Raw genomic sequence first — 12500 nt, 5'->3', positions numbered from 1 at the left:
CTATAGTGGCGCAGTTTTGTGGAACAGTTTGCCATTAGAACTAAGGAAAGCAGAGTCCCTCAATCAATTCAAACGACTGATTAAAGAGGTTATCTAAGCCATTATTCTACTGAAACACGGCATTCATGGAAAGCAGCTTTTATTGTATGATATTGAGTAAGATAGTTAATGTAGTTTACATAGTTTTGTCTATAAATTTTTAATTGTACATATGATTTTTGTATTGCTGATCAACTGCAAAGTGGTTAAATAAAGATTAAATCAATTGTCGCTCAAATCTAAGAGAAACCGGAACCCAAAAAGCACATCGGATAACAAAACCGAAAAACCACTCGTATTTTCTACGAAAACCGAAAACCAGATGCTAAAAAACGAAAAACCCGCAAACCGCAATGAACACCAAAACCGAAAAACCGAAGTCTTTTGGCACAAAAACCGAAAAACCGATCTAATAAATAGCCAAAACCGCAAAACCGAAAATCCCAATGTCCCCCTCGGCAAGCTATCCAATGCATGTTGATCAATGGTCACATCTTTATAATAAGGATTGGGTCTTAACATTAGAACACACAGGGACATCCCCGTAGCCATCACTATTTAGCAAACAAAAATATAGATATTGCAGTTGACATTATGACATACATATATCGTGTATTACCAAATGCTGATCTGCTGAGAATCGTGAAAGAACAATAACATTCCAGTTAAAATGATTTAAGACTTTCAAATCAGTATTCGTTCTGGTTTCAGTTAGAATGATTCAAGACTTTCAATTATGTACTCCTTACCATTGTTCCAGTTACAGCCAAACCAAATACTCTTTTGAAACGACTAAAGCAGCTATAGCTTGGCAACATTGTTATCAGAAGAAAATGTAATTGGAAATTTAAACTGTACGTACCACAATTCAACACTTTCAACTGTAGACTCGTTGTCGTTTAAAACAACATTTTGCTCATTCATATAATAATAAAACGTTGAGTTCTATACCATGCTTTAGTAAAAACTGGATCATTGGATAATGCAATTCGAGAGTTTTGATTGCCATCATGGGTTATGAGCCATTATACCATGATCTACAAACAAAGCAAGCATATGCTTGATTTTTTGGGCCTTTTAATTTTTATTGTAGTCTAGTTTTCTATATTTTGGGGGCGTTTTTATTAAAAAAATTATTCTACTCGCGCTTGTTGGATATGAGATGATTATAGCCAACTCGGCGCTACGCGCCTCTTGGCTTTCTATCATCTCATATCCAACGCGCGCTCATGGAATAATTGTTAAATAATCTGACTTTAAATTTCAACTACATAATATCCTGCTACTGTATTAAAAACCCAAGACTATCAACCCGTACAACATCTACTTCACAATTATCCCTCAATCCCAAATAGGATCCGAGTCAATAGCCCATCAGGCCTAAACACTGATGACCTATTAACTCAGAAGCCACGAGGGCGAGAGTATTAATTCCTGTTCGTAAATCCAAATAGTACATCAAATTTCTTAACCAAAAACATGTTTTGCAAACAGTTTGCCAGACACATTCATAGATTGCAAGTTCTTTGTTTTCTTTCTTCGTCACAAAACAAGAAACTTACCCAAAAGAGATAATTAAGTCCCCTTACCTTGGCAATAGCCACCTTTTACCCAACACAACTTTAAAGAGGGTCGGGCCGGAGTAGACACCTAGTTCTCACACTTTCTGAGTGCAAAATCAATGGTAACACACAAGTAGTCTGTACCAACAAAACTTTTAGAGTCAAATAAAATCCAATAGAAACAACAACATCTTTCGTGTAAAGGAACTTCTGATGAAATAGGACCGCTACCATAACAGCAAGAACTGTTCTTTCGGGTGCTAATTACATTTCCTTCAACTTTTACTAAATATGCCACATCCTAAACACTGTTGAAAATTTCCCTTCAACTGGAGTCAACACGCAAACGTCAATTGTTCGCTACATTTTATCCTCTAACGATGCAAGCTCTTAGGCTCTCCATGTATCTATAAGTGTCATTGCCATTGGTGGCCAAAAGGTGTCATCATTGAATAATGCGGTATTGAACGATCATAGCTAAAATTCCAATCGAACGCACTCACTAATCTTTGATTATTTCTTGTTGCGTTCGAGGTACGAGAACGCAACCCCTAATTTGTGTTGTAAGGGAAGTTTTTTCGAGATTGCATTTTCGTCGTCGACACACTTTTGCCTCGCTTTGAGGTGCTTGGTTACGTTTTGCCTCACTTTGACGAACTATCGCACGTGGTGATTTGTGCGTCGTCGGCGTTCATTATTCTAGCTTTTGGTGAGGTGTGATAATCTTCCATCGTTCATCGTTGAAAAGAGCTGAAAGATTGCTGAAGGTCTGGCAACTGAAGACGGTAAAATTTTACTTTGGATTAAGCATGGTTCGTCACTGTCCTTGGAAAATGTGTGCGACTCCTCGCGCTTGCATCAAACCGGGTTGTTTTGCTCGGCGGCCGTTGTGCCACAAAGTGAATCTACCGAGTTGTGCAGCTCGGCGGCCGTTCTGCCACAAAGTAAATCTATCGAGTTGTGTAGCTTGGCGGCCGTTGTGCCACAAAGTAAATCTACCGAGTTGTGTAGCTTGGCCGCCGTTCTGCCACAAAGTGAATCTACCGATTTGTGTAGCTCGGCGGCCGTTCTGCCACAAAGTAAATCTACCGAGTTGTGTAGCTCGGTGGCCGTTGTGCCTCAAAGTAAATCAACCGAGTTGTGAAGCTTGGCGGCCGTTGTGCCACAAAGTAAATCTACCGAGATATGACGCTCGTCGGCGCCATTTCATCATGACTTGTGATATTTACGGCATTGTAATCAACAAACTAAATTTATTTTGTCCAAGCGTTCAACACAGAAAAGTAATCTTAGGTCTTTAATACCACAAGCTGAAAAGACTTGCAAGTAATAGTTTCATTTTAGAGTAATTTTCAGTTGTTGTCTACTTGTAGAATTCCAAATAAATAGTTAATGATTACGTCTAACAAGTTATCACGTTCATAGATGCAGTACAGTGGAATTAGATCGTTATATCGAGGTATCGTTATAACGAGACTCCCGATATAACGATATTGCCTTAAAATAACCGAAAATATCTTTATATCGGGGTAAAATTAACATGTGCTTTTTTACTACTGTACATATTGTTTAATTAAACTTGTAATGAGTATCAAATAACTCACAATTTGCAAAGCATTAGACGTTATCAAGGTTACACAACAAAGTCTGTGGTATGAATCGTAAAAGGGAAACAAAACAAAACAAAACTTAAACATTTGAAGTTGTATCTGTGTACTGATATCGTTATATCGGGGAAGATTTTACGCTCGGTACGCTAAGAACTCAGCGTTATATCGGGAATATCGTTATACTGAAGATCGTTATATCGGGGTTCTGTCCCATACATTTTACTGTAACTTTTGCCGGGACATAGCATGTTTATCTTTTTACCGGGGATATCGTTATATCGAGGATCGTTGTATCGGGGTTCCACTGTAATAACATTTCCCTATCGCACGAACCATCCACCCTCCCCCCTCAGTTGCTACCTGTACCAAACCTGTACCGTCCCACAAACATCGAACGCACTCGCCTAAGCTTCGATTACCCCTAGTTACATAAGTATAGAGATTTACGTACGTTTCCGTGATGAAATAAAAGAAGTAAAAAATCAGCCTTTTGATTGGCTAATATTATGTTAAACTTTGGCACGAGTGGCCTGGCACCAACAGCGGGAATAAAATTTGTAAACATGGCGGCCGACTGGTGGATGGTTTTCAAAGTTTTTGATCTCTTCTTGCTTAGTTTTCTCCACAAATTACTTCAGAAGATCTTAAAAGGTTTGAAAAGTTCTCAAGCGAGGTATGGAAGGTAAAGATTTCTTTTATTTCAAAAATATGTTGCTATTTGTTTGGGGCTTTTGTTCACGATCGGTGGTTTGATTTAACACTTACTTCACTTATCTCTTTAACTTTCTGATCTCTGCATCTATATAATAATCTATCTTTATTTCATTGTACTGAGATTTATCCATGAAAATCGTAGTGAATAAAATATTCGTACTGATTCTAAATGTAGCCAATCAGGAAAACGAACGACAAATTTTCACTGTGTGGACTACTTTGGAATATCTGAAACACAGTAAGTGTTGGAAATTTTATTAATTTAGATAAATTGTCGGTTGGGCGATTTTAAACCATTGTTTATTGCTTTCATCGCTCCACTTCATTTGTGCGAAATAAATTTGTCTGTCAAACACTAGAACGAAAAAAACGTCAGTACCTATGAAATAAACACATTACAGCAGGATGGCAATTGCTTTGTGCTTTGTACGATTTTTATTCACTCGTTGTTTCGTATTAGAAAACTCATTCGTTCGTTTTCTGATACTACTAAACTCGTGAATAAAAATAATACGGGCGCATTTTCCATGAAGAAATCTCGATATACTCGCTGAAACAGTTCTCAAAACACGTGAGACAAGTTGTGAATGACCCATAATTTCTCTTTGCGAATAAGCGCGCGCATTTCGAGAACATGGCAAATTTTGGTTTTTCAATCTACGATAATCGAGATAGAAAGGTAAGAACCTAGCGAAGACATCTGTATGGCTTTTATGGCAATTGTAAAGGATTTTCATATGAATAAAAGGTTAGCGTCCTTCTGTCACGCAAAGATAATGTAGGGTGCGTTTTTTTGGGAAAATCCAAAAACAAATTTGTGATCTCAAATCAATGGATTCTTCAGTGTCAAAAAAACGCAAAATCCGGAAAAGGACTATTTTCCATCACAACGCAAACAAACGTACAAACCCAGAATTGCGAGCAATTTCAAAAACAAAACAAAAAATTAGCGGTTAACTGGTTTGTATTGGATAAATTCTTCAATGAAAATGCCACCAGAAAAAAAAAAAACCCTTAGCCATCGATAAAAAGAAATGACGAAATAGCGTGATTTCTGGTGTGAAATTTGCAGGAAACCTAACTATTTTCGACCTTCGATCGTACGGTAAAAATGGCGCGAGAAGAACATTTGGGAGAACTGTCATGTACGGTATAGCTGTTGTGTATCATTTTTGCATGGAAAACCGCTTGTCAGAAATATTTTTTTACAAATCCTTTCCCAAAAAAACGCTTTAGTGGTGAATCTCAGAACTCTGGATTTAGATTTGATCCGAAGGATCCTCCTCGAGTGTGGATAATTTGTATCCAAATTACAGGATGGCCATTCTATAATTTTAGTGAGCGAGAACTGGACAAGAAACAAATATATGGACTACATCATACACAGTATTTTTTTAATAATCTTTAACACTGCAAAATATAACACGAGGATTTTGTCATAAATTATTGGCTTGAATCATTGGGGTTACTTTCTTTTGATTTTCACTACCGTGACCTTGGAATAGGAGTGACGCAAAAATGGTCTCTCCTTTCTGAAAGCTTCTTTTGATCCTGGTAGCATTAATATAAACAAAAAATATCATCAATGTACGACGTGGTCCACTCTTCACCCATTGTCCAAGTCATCTTTAATTACAACACTAACACATTCAATAAAGCAAAGGGGTGTCATTGTTCACAATCCTTTAATAGGTAGTAAATGATAAGTAACTAGACCCTCCGTGAGGGTACACTGGGTTGCCTGTGGTACGTGCAGCGTTCCACGCATTTTTTTTCAAGTTGTGGGGGGGGGGGGGGGGGGGCCCAGAAGTCATACCAGAAGTCATACCACTCGATGTATAAAATCTTTCTTTCCTTACAAGGACCCAACCTCGTTCCCAGGGTCTCTCTTCTCTGCCTCCAATGGAGGCAGAGAAGAGAGACCCTGGGAGCGAGGTTGACAAGGACCGTATTAATCGTTCACAACAATCCAGAGTTATTTACAGAGCAAATTGTTGGGATTGTAATGGTTTTTACATCGGTAAAACTAAACAGCGGCTTCACGATAGAAAAACCGAACATTTTAAGGCCCTAGCTAAAAATGACAATACTTCAGCCATTGCTGACCACGTCAAGGCCACTGGACATAACATCAAGTGGGATCATTTTGATATTTTAGCGAAGGGCAAAACTGACTATCATTGTAAAATAAAAGAGACCTTCTTTATTCAAGAACTTGAGCCAGCTTTCAACGTCAACGTCGGAAGTGAAATGCTGATGCTTTATTAATCTTTTCTGTTTTTATTAATATTATAATTATTATTATTATATATTTTACTGTTAAGTATTTGCTTAATCTAGGTTCCAGTCCCCTCATCCGCTTTGTTATATATAAATAGCTGTTTTAAATTTCAACGGTTACTTTTGAAAATGTATGTAGAGCACATACGAAACGTCAAGTCATAGTTAAAATGAACAAGTTCAATATGTTTATCACTGCTGTTTGTGTCTTATTTTTGATCATACCAGAAGTCATACCAGCAGAGGCCCTTTGGATCACAGGTCCTCACACGTTCGTACGACGAAACAGATCCTTTTCTGAGGTTAAAAACCTGGCTACCGGCCTATTAATTAATCATTTGTCAGAAAGAAGAAATTCCTGTCCTCTTTAAAAAAAAATGACACGCATTGCTTACGTGTGGTAGTGAAGTAACACAGCGATTTATTCCATAATGTCAACTGAGCTGTGTGTTGTCTTCCAGGAGATTCAAGTTGTCCTTGCGTAATCTGTAGCTCTAACAGTGCACGATATTGTTTTGGTATTGTCTATCATTGTAGTGCCATGGTAGGAGTCTTCGGTAAATAGCCTGAGAAGACATGTGGTTACTAGCAAAGTACTGAGCCCAGAAAGATTGAAGAAAATAAATGGGAAGTGAAAAACATTGTCTTCTGGGATGACATGTTGACAGTTGTCTTTGCGTAATATGTAGGTCTAACATTACATGATATTGTTTTGGTATTGTCTATCATTGTAGCGCCATGGTAGAAGTCTTAGATAAATAGCCCCTTAAGAAGACATGTGGTTACTAGCAAAGTACTGAACCCAGAGAGACTGAAGAAAATAAAAGGGAATCGAGAAACATTGGCTTCTGGGCTGACATGTTGATCATGCAACTTCTTTGCACCACAAGTGTAAGCGTGCACTGACAGCATCTGACAGCTTTGTAAACAAAAGTTGAAAGCTGAGCGACCTAAGAAATATACCACTCAGTAACAGAAGCATAGGACCGAAAATTCTATTTTAATGCTATCAAATGCGAACCAAGCAAGATACAGATTTTGTTAGCTTGCTTTATGCAAAACAAATATTGAAGTAAAAGTAAATAAATATGGATACACAATTTTTAAGAAGAGCAGAAGGAAGTTTCAGGACGGTCGATCGAGCATAAAATATTTTGCCATCGGTAACAAAATCTACGACATGAAAACAACATTAATTTTGAACCACGAATATAAAAAGTTACCATCAGCGGAAAACAGTTTGGGAGATTTTAGTTGTTTTGTTGTAATTGTACAAGTTTGGCTGCACCGAGTAAATCGCACATCGAATTCAGCGGGCGCAGTGATCAAGTTACCGCGGCATGTTTACTCGCGAAACAGTGAAGCATCTGTATCAAATGATGCCAAGCTACCGGGTTTTTGTTTTTGTTAGTTTTCTTTTTCTTTCGATTGTTATAAATTTTGACAAGAAATGTGCAAATTCAACAGAAAGATCACAATCGCCCAACTCTCAGAGGTTAACCATTGTTTCTGGAAAATCAAAAATTTACTCTCCAAGACAAGGTTATTTATCACCAGGTAATTCCATCGTTTTGGTAATAGCAGCTACTTTATTATTCATCAGCGTCACAATCTTTTGCCGATTTTGGGGGTCATTTTGTTGAAACTCAAGCACGCTTCCAACAGACCTGTTTATCTTCGTGACTTATGCGTTACCACAAAAATTCTCCCCGTATCACATTTCAGCACATGTATGCAAATTTGCTAAGCTCGAAAATTACACAACATGATAAATTTACAAAAGCTGGAAATTTCACTGAAATATTTTCCACCGAAACATTTCTTGAAACAAGCAACATATTTGCTATAAGAGGCAAGAAACCCTTCCTATTTCAGCTGCGTGCGTGCAAGCGAAACACACAATCACAAAGCATACGCAATTAAATAAATTTCTGACAGTTCACATTCAACCCTTCTCGAAAGAACCTTGACCGTAAATAATAAAGCACAAAAGAGACAACAAGCTTTCATTCAAGTAATTTTTCACTGCCACATTTCCATTTTTTTTTAACCTTTGCAGAGTTGAGTACAAAATGAATGTTACTTGCCAGACAAACAGGCAAACTTTAAATAGATGCGACTTCAGTAAACACTGTGAGACACACAACAGAGATCACAGATCTACTTGTGGTGTTCGATTCCTTCTCTGTCTTTGTTGAACCCGAAAGTTATCAGAGAAATTTCCATTTGGTTTCAGTGTTGTACGTAACACCACCTTGGCGAAATATTAGAAGTACAGCATATTTTGATTTCGGCTCGACGGGCGAAAGATTCACGCTGTCGAAGTCCATTGCTCGTCGCTTTTTTAAGATTCCAGATCTTTATGTTTCACCGCCTGTCTTGACGTTCCATTCCTAAGCTCCATGTGGGTATATTTTCTTTAAAGATGTACTAAAAAGCCATTCGCGTTACAATGACTTTCGACGCCATTACAGGTTAATTGTGCAGAGCAAACTACGCATTACCCCAGCCCCCTCAAACCTAACAAAATACGCACAGAAGACTCTATGCACAAAGACACCACTTAGCAGGGGAGTGACAGGCAAGACTTTTCCCGACACGGAACAAAATAACAAACTAGACCCTCCGTGAGGGTACACTGGGTTGCCTGTGGTACGTGCAGCGTTCCAGGCAATTTTTTTTAAGTTGGGGGGGTCATTAAGACCATTTAAGGGAACACCCAGAAGTCATAACAGCAGAGGCTCTTTGGCTCACAGGTCTTCACACGTCCGTACGACGAAACAGATCCTTTTCTGAGGTTAAAAACCTGGCTACCGGCCTATTAATTAATCATTTGTCAGAAAGAAGAAATTCCTGTCCTCTTTAAAAAAAGTTGACACGCATTGCTTACGTGTGGTAGTGAAGTAACACAGTGATTTATTCCATAATGTCAACTGAGCTGTGTGTTGTCTTCCAGGAGATTCAAGTTGTCCTTGCGTAATATGTAGCTCTAACAGTGCACGATATTGTTTTGGTATTGTCTATCATTGTAGTGCCATGGTAGAAGTCTTGGGTAAATAGCCTGAGAAGACATGTGGTTACTAGCAAAGTACTGAACCCAGAAAGATTGAAGAAAATAAATGGGAAGTGAAAAACATTGTCTTCTGGGATGACATGTTGACAGTTGTCTTTGCGTAATATGTAGGTCTAACAGTACACGATATTGTTTTGGTATTGTCTATCATTGTAGCGCCATGGTAGAAGTCTTAGATAAATAGCCCCTTGAGAAGACATGTGGTTACTAGCAAAGTACTGAACCCAGAGAGATTGAAGAAAATAAAAGGGAATCGAGAAACATTGGCTTCTGAGCTGACATGTTGATCATGCAACTTCTTTCCACCACTAGTGTAATCATGCACTGACAGCACCTGACAGTTTTGTAAACAGAAGTTTAAATCTGAATTTATTACTATCCGGTGGGGTTAGTATCTGGATGGGCGACCTACTATTGTGACGCTGATGAATAATAAAGTAGCTGCTATTACCAAAACGATGGAATTACCTGGTGATAAATAACCTTGTCTTGGAGAGTAAATTTTTAATTTTCCAGAAACAATGGTCAACCTCTGAGAGTTGGGCGATTGTGATCTTTGTGTTGAATTCGCACATTTCTTGTCAAAATTTATAACAATTGAAAGAAAAAGAAAACTAAAAAAAACAAAAACGCGGCTCATCCTCGGTGTAAAAACCTGTGAAACTCACAGATGACGTAACACAAAGGAAAACAAAAGAGCAAAAAAACATCAAACAATAACCTAACCCCACCACAAGCTAACAAAACAAAGAAAAAGTTTCACAGGTTTTTACACCGAGGTAAACCCAAAAACCCGGTATCTTGGCATCATTTGACACAGATGCTTCACTGTTTCGCGGTAACTTGATCACTGCGCCCGCTGAATCCGATGTGCGAGTTACTCGGTGCAGCCAGAGGTACAATTACAACCAAAAAAACTAAAATCTCCCAAAATGTTTTTCGCTGATGGTAACTTTTTATATTCGTGGTTCAAAATTAATGTTGTTTTCATGTCGTAAATTTTGATACCGATTGCAAAATATTTTATTCTCGATCGACCGTCCTGAAACTTCCTTCTGCTCTTCTTAAAATCTGTGTATCCATATTTATTTACTTTTACATCAATATTTGTTTTGCATAAAGCAAGCTAACAAAATCTGTATCTTGCTTGGTTCGCATTTGTTAGCGTTAATAGTATTTTCGGTCCAATGTTTCTATTTTATGAGGGGTATATTGTTTTGGTCTCCCATCCAAACACTAACCCCGCCGAACAGGGAGGGCTTAACTTCAGTGAACTTCGGTATTACAAAGCTGTCAGATGCTCAGAGGGCACACTTAAACTTGTTGTGATAAGAAGTTTATCAACATGTCAGCCCAGAAGCCAATGTTTCTCACTTCCCATTTATTTTCTTCAATCTTTCTGGGTTCAGTACTTTGCTAGAAACCAAATGTCTTCTCAGACTATTTACCCAAGACTTCTGATCATGACTAAAACACCACACGAGTACATACGGGTAACATACGAGTAACATACGGATACATACGATCAACATACGGATACATACGAATACATACGAATACATACGAGTAATACGAATGTTTTTCTCATAAAGGAAGCTCTAATTATAAGCCTTGCAAGCATTTTTCACGTCAGCAAACACGTACCCGGCTCAGTTTGAGGAAGGGGGGGTGGTGTTGATAGACCCTCCAAGGCTTTCGTTAAATTTAGTCACAGCAAAATAAATTCACATGGAGTGCAAAACCCTTAAGGCGGCGAAAGACGAGATACAAAAACCCTCAACTTGTGGCGCAACATTGTTTCGTTGCAAGTTCTGGTCGATGTTTTGCGTTTTTCACTTTGCGTGATCAACTTGACCCGCAAGAAAAACATTTGTTGCGGGTTGAAGAAATGCAGGGCGCTGAGTGGTTGATTTCCTAGTACAAGAGCACATTTGTTTCGCGACAAGTTGTGAGCTTGATGAAAAACGAGCAACAAAGCCAAAATTTGCTGCTCAGAGTAGATCTGCGCTCTACTTTTCGCAATAACTTTCTTCAACCCGCAACAAATGTTTTTGTTGCGCGACAAGTTGATCATGCAAGGTGAAAAACGGGAGAAATCGACCCAAACTTGCAACGAAATAATGTTTCGCGCCAAGTTTAGGGTTTTTGTATCTCGTATTTCGCCGCCTTTAGCTTGCGCAACAAGATGACAGTATATTTTGGATGTTGCTCTCGTAGATGATTATGACTGTCAGGCCAGTTTACATTTAAGACACGTAAGGAAGTCAGAGCAGGTCTGTCATAATCTTTTACCCCATTTAAGCTTTCTGGCTTGATTTTGCACTGATTTTTTGCACTGATTTATCATAGGCAACTTAAGCTGAAATAGTGAAATCAAGATGGCGGATCTGATGACGTCACACGACATAAGCGACATCCAAAATATATTGTCATCTTGTAGTGCAAGCTAAGGGTTTTGCACTCCATGTGAATTTATTTTACTGTGACTAAATTTAACGAAAGCCTTGGGGGGTTGATCAACACCCCCTCCCTCCCCCCTCAAACTGAGCCGGGTACGTGTTTGCTGACGTGAAAAATGCCTGCAAGGCCTATAATTAGAGCTTCCTTTATGAGAAAAACATTCGTATTACTCGTATGTATTCGTATGTATCCGTATGTTAGTCGTATGTATCCGTATGTTACTCGTATGTTACTCGTATGTTAGTCGTATGTTAGTCGTCTGTATTCGTATGTATCCGTATGTTCAGTATGTTACTCGTATGTTACTCGTATGTTACCCGTATGTACTCGTGTGGTGTTTTAGTCATGATCAAGACTTCTACCATGGCACTACAATGATAGACAATACCAAAACAATATCGTGCACTGTTAGAGCTACATATTACGCAAGGACAGATCTGTTTCGTCGTACGAACGTGTGAGGACCTGTGAGCCAAAGGGTTGAATTCGCACATTTCTTGTCAAAATTTATAACAATTGGAAGAAAAAGAAAGCGAACAAAAACAAAAACCCGGTATCTTGGCATCATTTGACACAGATGCTTCACTGTTTCGCGAGTAAACATGCCGCGGTAACTTGATCACTGCGCCCGCTGAATTCAATGTGCTATTTACTCGGTCTGAGCTAAAAGTACAATTACAACACAACTAAAACCACCCAAAATGTTTTTCGCTGATGGTAACTTTTTATATTCGTGGTTCAAAATTAATGTTGTTTTCATGT

At 38.5% G+C, this 12500-nt stretch overlaps 1 protein-coding gene across 2 annotated transcripts in view; it reads right to left on the bottom strand.

The window, feature by feature from the left end:
- LOC137996466 (matrilin-4-like) overlaps nucleotides 1-12500 on the bottom strand; it is a 42138-nt gene that overhangs the window by 23722 nt on the left and 5916 nt on the right. The window lies entirely within an intron of this gene.

The sequence above is a fragment of the Montipora foliosa genome, chromosome 3 (genome assembly GCF_036669935.1).
Source record: "Montipora foliosa isolate CH-2021 chromosome 3, ASM3666993v2, whole genome shotgun sequence".
NCBI lineage: Eukaryota > Metazoa > Cnidaria > Anthozoa > Scleractinia > Acroporidae > Montipora > Montipora foliosa.
This window is presented reverse-complemented; position numbering and strand designations above follow the sequence as displayed.